The following is a 12,163-nucleotide window of genomic DNA, read 5'->3' as shown; positions in this document are numbered from 1 at the left end:
AAACATCAGAGACTAATTGTGACAAAAAAAAACAAGTTATAAGGACCAAAACGAGATTTATTAACGCATTTTAATAGTTTTCGGTCCAAGGTGGCTATTTTCTATCCATGTAAAGAGATTTCGGTCAAAGTATGGAGTTCTCGGTCAAAGAAGGCATGATCTCTGTCCAGTCTCACCGAGAACAGGGGTTCTCGGTCAGGGACAAGAGATCTCAGTCAACAAAAGTCAACCGAGAACCCTTAGTTTGACCATGGGTTTTCGGTCAAACCGCCAATGAGATAAAAAAAAGGAAACTCTTTGAATTCAGCCTAGAACTCCGTGTCATCCCTTCCAAATAACAAAAGTCTCCAATCCACCATGGAACCTACAATAAGCTCTTAAGACCACCACAGTGGTAACATGCTGCATCCTCGATAGATCTCATACCTGTACCCGAACATAAAGAAACTAAAGCGCGAACAATCTTGATTAGGATACTAAAGTATTAAGGTTTTCGGCCAGATGGGTTTTCTTCAGAGAGAAACAATCTTTGAAAGTAATAATAATAATTGAGTTAGAAAACCCTTTATATTCCAAACTTCATGGGCCGAGAACCCTTAGGGACCAAGAAAAACCCAACTAGACGAGCCCAGATTACAAACTTTGGCCCAAAACCAAATTATAAGATGACCAGATGCAATCCCAAGGCCCAAAGTAGTTTTCTAATATTAAATTAAGCCTTAGGCCCAAGGCCCAAAAAAACAACAACAACACGAAACACAAGTCTTCAAGATATTTATCTAATTTGGGATCAAATTTCAGTTTTGCAAAAACGCCACTTTTTGAGAAAAGATCCGAACATGGAATCATATTGTTTAAGGTGCTGTCACAAGGATTCATGTTCAACATTATTATGACACAAAGAGACAGGCTGATAGCAGGTATACCGAACTTAGCATGATTTTCATTGCATCAGTGATATAAATTAGGTTCAGTTCGGCATAAAGCTTAGATGGACATCACTCATGGACCTGTAATGCCTCATATCTCTTCTCAAAGCGTATTTGGCTTTCCCCAGAGCACCCCAATTTGACTCCAAACCCCTAGTGCTTGATCAAAATTTTATGGATAACAAAAATTTTTAGGCTTTAAGGTTGAACTTTGGACTTACAAGCCGTCCGGACTTACAGGCCTTTCAGTCAGAGTGTTTAGGACTTACTTGAGTGCCCTACCCTTATAGTTCTAGTATGACCCTTTAAGCCCTTCAAAAACTAATTTGTTTAAGAAATATATATACAGATAATAACACATTAAAAAATTTATAATTTTTTTTTAATAATAAGCAAAGCTATACAATATTTTTGGTGATCAAGACACTAACGGGCTCGTGTATGACTGGGTAATTGCTTTTCTGCCTATCCTTTGGAAAGATGTATATGAAGGCATGCACATTTCTTCAAAATGACTCTCCACAGTAAGTTTAGCAATTTTAGTTTATATCACTTCAACTTTTACGCATCATGGAAAGCTACCATACAGATCAGTGACTGTTCTAGGGCCTTTTAAGCTTAATAACTTCACCCGCTAGACACATAAAAACAAATTATCTATCATTTTCCAAAGGTTGGATCAATTTTCATTTGAAAATAATTTTAAGCTTCATCAATCTGTTAACTGAATAATCATATCATTTCCCAGAAGACACACATGTTAAGAACTCAGTCACCCCGGTCACTCTTTAGCTTTCAGGTAAATGGCTATCCCGTATGACCACAAGTAGTTAACAGGACCAAACACATATGAGAATACGTGTCCCTCCAACTTGGAATTACCGACATAATTTTGTGTGAAAGAATTCAAAACATAAAACACGTCACAATCGCCCCGAATGCTTTCAGTCTTTAGATAAATGGCTATCCTATGAATCTACGAGTAGATTACCAGACCAAACATATACACGTATATATCCTTCAAACTTGAGCAGTCGACATAATTTTAACCGAGAGTGAATATAAACAAACACACACTATTTTTTACTTTTTGATTCACACACACTAATTTTTTACCTTCACTATTTTTGACCTTTTGATTTTTCTCCCCCTAAATATGTACAAATTTATACCCAAAAAGACTCAATCCTCGAAACGAAGCATTTTAAGAAAATTCACAAGCACATTAAATATGGTTGTTTCGACCGGTTTTGTAAATAAGTCCGCCACATTGTTATCAGTGTGAACTTGCTCAAGATGAATCAATTTTCGGTCGTAACAGTCACAAATAAAATGTATTTTAATATCAATGTGTTTGGTTTTTAAATGTTGAACCGGATTCTTAACAATTGCTATGGCAGCATCATTATCACAAAATATAGGGGTGTCAAGAAATTCCAACCCGTAGTCCAGCAATTGATGTTGCATCCAAATAACCTGTGAACAGCAAGCTGACGCAGCAACATACTCTGCCTCGGCAGTCGAAGTAGACACTGTTTGTTATTTCTTGCACTGCCTTGAAATGAGACGATCTCCTAAAAACTGGCAGCCGACAGATGTCGATTTCCTGTCAATGTCATCTCCACCATAATTGCTATCAGCAAAAGCATAAAGATCAAATTCTGAGTTTTTGGGATACCAAAGACCTAACTTCGGTTGTCCCTTCAGATATCTAAAAATGCGTTTAACAGCAATTAAATGAGAGAGTTTAGGATTAGCCTGGAAACGAGCACATTGACAGACTGCAAACATGATGTCGGGACGACTAGCGGTGAGATACATCAGAGACCCGATCATCGATCGATAGTACATTTGATCTACGGGAATCCCTTCAGGATCAGACAACAGAAGAGGCCTTTCTGTCATTGGAGTGGCGGCACTCTTGGAATCTTGAAATTCAAATTTTGCAAGCATATCTTCAACGTACTTTCCTTGATGCAGCAAAATTCCCGTCGAGCTCTGACGAATTTGCAGTCCTAGAAATGTTGTCATCTCTCCCAACGAGCTCATCTCAAATCTCTTCTTCATAACCTCTTCAAATTCTGAACATAGTTCAGCACTGGTAGACCCGAAGATAATATCATCCACATAAATCTGAACCAGAATCAAATCTTTCCCGACGGTTTTAAGAAACAGAGTTTGATCAATGGTCCCCCTTGTATAGCCATGTGCCAGACGATATGCCATCAACGTAGCATACCACGCCCGAAGAGCTTGGTGAAGACCGTACAATGCTTTATCCAATTAGGAGACATGATTAGGATTCTTAGAGTCTACAACCCCCGGTGGCTGATCCACGTAAATCTCTTCCTTAACTTCGCCATACAGAAACGCGGTCTTAACATCCATCTGATATACCGCGAAACCCATGAAAGACGCATAAGCCAGAAAAATCTGAATGGCCTCAAGTCTAGCTACAGGAGCATAACTTCGGTGTAGTCTAAACCTTCAACCTGACGAAAACCACGAACAACTAACCGTGCCTTGTTTCTAACAATAACTCCCGTGTCATCTTGTTTGTTTCAAAAAACCCGTCTCGTATCTAGTGCTTTCTTTCCCTCTGGCAGTTCAACTAACCTCCACACTTTCAATTTATCGAACTGATTAAACTCTTCGTGCATGGCATCCACCCAACTTGGTTCTAGAAGAGCCATTTCCACCGACTTCGGATCAATCTGAGAGATGAAACAAGAAAATAAACAACTGTTTATGGGTCCTATCTGACTTCTGATGGACACATCTGTCTCAAGAGGGCCGATAACATTCTCAATAGGATGATTTCGTTGAGTTCTTGTCGGAATCGGCTGTTCGGGAACATCACCAGTAGGGGATAAGTTTGATAAATTTTCATCAACTTCAGTGAGGGGATTCTTCTATCCAGAAGCCGCCGTACTGTGTGAGTACGAAGTGCTGGAAACGTATTCATTTGGAATGACATCGGGAAAGGTGCTCCCGAAGATTTGACGAATAGGACTCTCCTCCTCAACTGTTGAAGCATTTTCTGAAGAGTTTGGAGAATACACAGTTTTCGTAACTTCTTTCGGCTGACTGACGGACGCGGGTGGGTTGTCATCAAGTGGTTCTGTGACATCATAATCCAGAAGAGGAGAGATGTGAGATACTGCATATGGGTCTTCTTTCTCAGTATCTGCTGTAGCACCACCTGAAGTTTCTGTGTTGATGACCGGAAACACATTGAACGGTTTGAAGAGTTCATTGTAATCGAATAACCAGTCCGGACCAACACGAGCATCAGTCTCGTTTTCTTCCAACCAACGAACATCATAGGATTCTATAATCTGTTTAGTTGACTTATTGTAGACTCTGTAGGAGGTGTGACCAGCATACCCAACAAAATAACAATTATCAGCTTTGGCCCCAAACTTCGGAGTAGACTCGAGATTCAGTAGAGTACACGGACAACCAAAAGCTCTGAAGTGTGCAACAGTAGGCTTATGACCATATACGATCTCATATGGAGTTTTCATTTGTGATTTGTTAATCATCACCCGATTCTGAACATAACAAGCTGTGTTGATGGCTTCTATCCAGAAGAATAATGACAGTTTAGAATCACACAGCATGGTCCTTGCCGCCTCAATAAGAGTCATGTTTCTCCTTTCAGCCACACCATTCCGCTGAGGTGTCCAAGCTGAACTGTATTGACAGAGCACCCCCCTTTCTAAGCAAAAATAATTCAATGATGCATTCTTAAATTCCGTACCATTGTCACAACGAATTCCTTTCAGTTTCAGATTCAGCTGATTTTCCTTAAGCACCACAAATCTCTTGATCAGTTCTGCAGTTTCACTCTTATTTGACAAGAAAAACACCCAGGTAAATCGTGAGTAGTCATCAGTAATAACGAGACAATAAGAGCTGCGAGAAAGATTCAAAACATGAACCGGACCAAAAAGGTCCATATGCAATAGTTGAAAAACTGATGAAATGGTATTAATCAATTTTGGCTTATGAGTTTTTCGATGATGTTTACCCAAAGCACAAGCCACACATTTTTCAATATTAACAAAATCTTTAACGGGTAATCCACGTACCAAATCATTCTTAGCAAGACAATTCAGATTTTTCGTATTAGCATGACCAAGACGACGATGCCAAAGCATGGCATTATGTTCAAACACTTTTGAAAACAAACAGGTTATGTCATCAGGAACATTTTTGTTCATGTCGATCACGTAAGCATTATCTTTTCTTTGTGATCAAACAAGAATCCAGTTTTCTGGTATAATGATACCATGTCTCAAAATCAAGCACTCTTTCTTAGTAGAATGAATTGAAAACTCTTTATCACATATTTGTGACACGCTCAACAAACTGTGCTTCAGCTCTGGAACAAAATTAACATTTTTGAATTTTATAACACCGTTACTTACAGTACCCTTCTACGTGATCTTCCCTATTTCTCCACCCGCAAAGGACACATACCCACCATTAAAAATTTGAATGTCGTGTAGCTGGGAAATGTCTCCTGTCATGTGCCTGGAACAATCACTATCAACATACCAAGGTCTAATGATATTCCTCCATAGTTGCTCCTACAAGAAGTGCGGGATTAATTAGACTTTGGCACCCAGTCCATAGTAACACTGAGTACACCTGCCTCATCTACACTCGTTACGGGCTGCCATGACATATCTTCTCGAATCTAAAATGGAAGATGAAACCTTCTTTACCGGAGACTTAGGCATCCATTTATGTTTACCATTGTAAGATTTACTGTTGTCCGTACGAATGGATGATTCAGTCTCTGGTTTGCGTGTATAGGGAACATACGCATTTGTTCTCCCGACAGGCCGTGATTTAGAAATCGAGTTAGTTTTTTAAGTCGAATCATGGTTTCTATCACTTCTACTAAACATGTTAGGCTTGGTCTGATGAGGACTAAACCTACCAGATTTGTTCTTGTTCCAATCACCGTCAGAGGGATTTGCCTTATGATGCCTGAAATTTCGTCGATAGGTATCACGAGGCATATTCCTCTGACAAAATTCATAGTAAGGAACATATGGACGATGTGGACAGTTTCTAGCAATATGACCAGGAATCCCACAATTATAACAAGTTTGACGTTTTATATAAAAATCATTATGGTGAACCTTTTGTCTTGACCTATTGTGTGGGTCAGGTCGCTTAGCTTGATGTTTACCATTAGACATGTTGTCCGGTTCAACACCCTTTTGTTCATTTGAGCATCCCTCTTTAATGAACTTGGGTGGTGAATAGTTTTTAGCAAATTTTTTATTTTTAACTTTCTTATTAAAAACCACATCATCAGATTTCACAGTTTTAACATAATTAACCACACAATTGTCTTTGCTCTTAAAACCAGAGCCCACACAAACAGTCGGACTAACAGAATTCAAAACAGGCAGTTTTAAAGAAACATCATAATTAATGTCTTTATTAGACGAAACACAAGAGTCATCATCCTCATCAGTCCATTCCTCAACAATTACTTTCTCTGCACATGAAGCAAAAACGTTAGAATCGTTCACTCCTGAAGTGGATACATTTGTATTCACAGGATAAGACTTGTCATTCTTATATTGTTTACCATACTTCATGCCCTGTACCTTTTCTTCATGTTCTTTGGTGACAGGAAGTCGAACATAGTTGTCATTGTAAGGTGGGGGTACCTGACTATATCCTATGCCCTCACCTTCGTTTTCCTTCCACCATAACTGATTATCAATCATTGAACTAACTACTTTACTGGAACCTTCGAATTTTTTGAAATCAAGTTCAGCTCTTTCAAATTTAGCATTTAAATTCAAAATCTCTATTTTGGAGGCTTCCAGTTTAGCGGTTAATTCAGCAATTTCCTGCTTGGCATCTAGGTGGTGACAACACTTTATGCTGAATTCAGATTTAAGCTTAGAAAAATCCTTTTGATTTGCTTCTATTTTATCTAAGAAAGCTTTTTCATTTTTCTTAAGTTTAGAATTTTCAGATTTCAATCTTTCCATGTCTCTAATCAAGTTATCATTGTGGATTTTATATAAATTAATTTTATCAACACAATCTTGAGAACATGGTTGAAAGCTTACCTCAAATGAGCTGGGAGGAGTGAAGGCCATGAATGCGAATTGAAGTTCCTTAATCAGCTCCTCATCAGCATTTTCTTCCTCAACATCCTCAACGTGAGCATAATTAGCGGTCTGATTACCAATGTTGAGAGCAGCCATTTGATCAACCCAGGAAAATTATTGAGCAACCAAACCTCTTTCACCATTTCCTGAACTACCCCCAACTTCTCCTATAGCATTTCCCACTAGAACCAGCGCCCTCTCCGTGTTTCCTTCCTTTGCTGGGTTGGTACATTCACGAGCAAAGTGACCCGGCTCGTGACAGTTGTAGCATCTTAGAGTGTCCTTGTTAAAACCCACCTTCTGATTGTTTGGCATATTCCAATTGTTCCTTCCCGTTCTCTTAGTGAATTTCTTGGCCTGAAACACTGCCATGGCGATTTGCCAAGAGATATCCATTTCTTCAACATCATCTGGATGGATTTGATCAAGCTCAGCAGCAACTACAGGTTGAACTAGATCAACAGCTAGAAATGCATTGTAGCAGTTCATGAACCCCACCATTAGAGCTATGTTATCTTGAGTTTCTTTCGGGATAGAGGGAATCTGACTGGAGTCTAACCAGGAGCAACGCCAGATGACAGAGGCTTACCATTATCAGCCGGAGATTGAGCAGATTTAGTGAAAAATACTGGAGCTGGTTGAGGTGGGATGGAAGAAGATTTGCCCTATGTGGACGTAAACATTTGGAAGTTTCCTTAAGGTGGAAGTTGTTGAGTGGCCTTAAACATTGAGAAGCTGTCTTGTGAGATGAGGGCATTGTTGGAAGCAAGGTTGTACCCAGCTGCACTGTAGGAGTTTACATGGTTTATTGCACGTTGCTTGTCATCTATGTCACATGCCTTAATAGTAGCCATCATCTCAGAAATAGACATTCTGTTGAGATCTTTTGTCTTCTTGATAACAGCAACATTCATATCCCAACTTTTGGGCAGTGAGTTCACCAACTTGTTGTTTATTTCAGAAGTTGCCGGATAGATGCTTGTAGATCTCATCTCAGTCACAAGAGCTATGAACCTTTGAAGTTGAGTGTCCAATGACTCTCCCAAAACATGAATAAACATATTGAATTTCTGTCGCAGCAGGTCTTGGCGACTTCTCTTCATGTCTTCGTTTCCTTCATACACCTCAATTAATGCCTCCCACAACTCCTTAGCATATTGAAGTTCTCTAAAACCCAGAGGAATCTCAGGTGAGAGTGCCATAGTTAAGGTTGAGAGAGCCTTTTCATCCTCTTCAATTTTAGCAAGATCATCATCATCGTACATAGCAATAGGCTTCACAAAAACTTCAGTTGAGTTCACACATTGATACGTGATGATTTGGGGTCCCCTAACTATGCTTCTCCAGATTTTTGCATCTTTCATCTTAACATACTTCTTGAATCGAAATTTCCACTCGCTGAACCCCTCATGAGACAGTAGACGAGGCACACGAGTGATGGTCCCCATTATGGAATCCAGTTCTTGATGAAGTGAAGCATTTGATGACACATTACTGTTAGTTAATTGTTCCATTTTAGTTTAATCAGTCCAAAATTAATTTTAAGTCCAGAAACACTCTAAAGTCCAATACACAAAGCCCAAATCGGATTGATCAGGCCCAACTAAGTTCACAATTTGCTTTGACCAAAAACAAACTTTGACCGAGAACTGAGTGTGTTGACAGAGAACAACAAATCTTGACCGAGAACCAAGAATCTTGACCGAGAACCACTGAGAACACTATTCCTTGGCCGAAAACACTGATTTTAAGCCGAAAACCCTTGTTTAAAGGCCGAGAACTATTAAGTGTAGCCGAGAACACCAAATCTACCCTTAGAACTGGATTTATTGATTAAGATTTGCAACTAACTAAATCCCGTGAATTATGGGATTCAAATTTGTTTCCAAATTGACCAAATCTCTAACCAAGAATAAACCCTCTTCTTCTTCTTTGATTAACAACTCACCGGAAAACAACAAAACCACCAAACGATTAGATCTTGAATCCGTTGATATCACAATAACGAGCCTGGATAGGTCTAAGGCTCTTATACCAATTGTAAGTCCCGTGGAGGATCTTTCAATATGATATCAACTGATCTTGATGTTGGTGTGGAAATCCAACACAAGATGATTTAAGAACAAATATCAAGAAGACACAGAACACAAAGTACTGCTTCAAAACACACGTTATTATTAACGTCGGGTGCTTAAGCACTATGCTTACAATACTCGTCTAATACACCAATGATACTAGACGGCCAAAACCACCAACTGAACCAACCAACCAACCCTAAACAAAGAGATTTATGTATAAGGTAGCCAACATACTAGCCCAACAAGAGCCCAAAGTCCACCGAGATCCATAATGATCTCGGTTTACATACAAAACACAAAAACAAGCCTAACTAAGCGCAAACCATCAAGTATAGACCCAACAAGACCCATGGGAGTCGGAGTCCGCGTAAGCTTCACATACCACTCCTGACCCTCCGTATGGGCAGCAGGAAGGGAAAACTTGGTAGTCAGCGAGTGGCGGGTCATGGCTAGCGGAATGACGTCCGCATTAACCCACAAGAACTTGTTCTTCCATTCATGAGCGCTCCTCGGAGGCTCAGTCCCAATCGCTTTTCCCTGAACGGAGAAGTTAAACCAACTGCCGCGGGTTTGAATTTTATAGATCACGAGAAAGCGATTCACCGTAGGCTCCATCTCGAGGGCTCTACAGCAAAACTCGAAGTGTCGGAGCCTCATGACCCCGAATGGATGCAAGTGTGAAAAATGAATCTCAGATGCAACCAGGAAATCACCAAAAAACCTGGTGATGGGCCTGTGGTGAAAGACTCACCATACAAAGCAATCTTCCCAGCCGGTGGCTGATCAGCCGTAGAACCAGGAGAAGGAAGCTCCGGCCCCCACTCCGGCGCCAACCCATATAGGTTGACAATATCCTGGAAATTAGACGGTTTCCAGTTGATGCATATATTTTCCACCAACCCCTTCGATGAATCCTTCTTTCCCTCTTTAGCCTTGCTACCTTTCTTCTTACCACCAGCCATGGTTGATCGGAAAACTTGAAGGATCAAAAGAAGAAGAAAAAAAGAGAAGTTAAGAGGATTGGAGGAAAAGTTTTTGCAAGTAAGTCGGAAACCGAAACGGCCTCTCATATATATACACATTGCAATTAATGCGAAGAGAGAGGGATCCAGCTCACACGCTGAAACCGTCCAGTCAGAAGACGACACATTAGGCGGGAACTGACAAAACAAAGTAATTTTGAATCAGCTGCCTAAAAACTCGTGCACCAACCTCGAGCACCACTCCTGACATGGTTCAGACAAGAGATGTCACATCACAGACGCCAAAACAGTACCCCAGTACAAAAACAACAGGAATCCAAAGGGCCATCAGTTACAACAGGCGGCAAAGGCCCCAACATAGTCCATAATTCCACCCGCGACATTGCATCACGGAAGTAACAATGGACTGGGGGGGCTTATAGAGGGAGGGTAGTAAAACTACTCACGGACCCCTTATCCGACCCGCGGATCGTTAGAAGACATCCACCACCCACGGATCCCTTATCCAATCCGCGGATCGTCTAAAGACATCCGCGCAAGGAACACATGGACTGGTAAAGCCATCCACGATCCAACACACTTTGTGGGCTTCCACCATAATCCGTGGACTGTCACGGGAGCATCCGCGGAAAGAACCCACAAACAACTCAAGGGACTCATCACACGCATGATTCCCACGTGATACGGAAGAGCAGTTGCAACAAACTATGTCTAGAAGATTCCCCCAATACCCCATGACAGCAACATCGACCAATGGAAAGAAGACACCTGGACACATAATGGCCATCCCACGACGTGCACAGATAATGGCTACACAATAAACGGGTCCAGGATGTCACATCCAGTAAAGGTTCGACACGTGTCCATTCAGGTAGAGAGGGAATAACTCGATAGTGACAACTCCACCAATCACCTTCCCCCCACCTTCGACTATAAATACAAAGATCATCTCTTCAAGGTATTCATTCACACTCACAAGCTTTACGCAATATACCGATACTCGTATTATTTCCGATTAAGATACAGTACTGATTCTCACACCGGAGGGTGGTTACGGGAAGCCCCCCCACTCTGTCCTTCCCGTAATGAGACTTAATGGTGTTTTGTTTTGCAGGCACTAACTTGGATCTATCCTCATAACACTTCAGAATACTCACATCTGGGGAAATACCCGATCGGACTATCCAGTTCGATCTAGTGTTTCTTCAGAATTGTAGGGCTCCCTCTCTTGAGAGATTTTTACAAACCAATATAGAGGTAAAAGTTTAAGGGATTTTCTAATATATGTCCTAAAGACATATGTAAGAAAATTTAATTATATGAAATATTTTTATTGAAACTAACATTTTATATTAATTACATTACTCTTTTAATAACTATTATATTTAAAGTTTTTATTAGGAAAAATTCTCAATATAGACCTTTTGAAGAGAGAATGTAATATGGCCCATAAATCTTGAAGATTCCCAAAATATATCAAAAAATATGGACTGGGGAGATGCTTTGGGAAAAGATCTGTAATATGACATAGTCGGCCAAATGTTTAAAAATATTGAGGGAGCACGCCAACTTTGTGAATAATGTTGATGGAAAAGGCCAAAAATTTGAGAATCTTGAACAAGCCGTCCATATTTTCTCACTAAATTTTCTTCTCAAAAGCAGTCTTCCCAGACGGGTTTTTACGTTTCCTACCTGATCCGTACAAATTTTCAAAATCTTGAAAATTGTTCCCTTTTAATTTCGTCTTGGCAGACGCATTTGAGAGGAATTTGTTCCAATGAGACGAGATTTATATTTTTCCTTCCTGGTCGTTCCAAATCTCATATTCTTATAAGGTATAGTTTGATTCTTCATCTCCCTAACACAAATTTTCATCTTTTCATATCTTGATAATTTGTTCTTGAATCCAAAATCATGAATTTTAAGAGGGGAGATTGGGTGGAAGTTATTGATATGGGTCCCGGGTTCAATGGTTCCTATTACGACGGCAACATAATCTCAACGTTCAGGAACGAGTACATTGT

The sequence above is a fragment of the Bidens hawaiensis genome, unplaced genomic scaffold (assembly GCF_021521415.1).
Source record: "Bidens hawaiensis isolate Kalapana, Puna unplaced genomic scaffold, B.hawaiensis_p1.1 tig00028773_1, whole genome shotgun sequence".
In the NCBI taxonomy this organism is placed as follows: Eukaryota; Viridiplantae; Streptophyta; class Magnoliopsida; order Asterales; family Asteraceae; genus Bidens; species Bidens hawaiensis.
Note: the sequence above shows the minus strand (reverse complement) of the source record.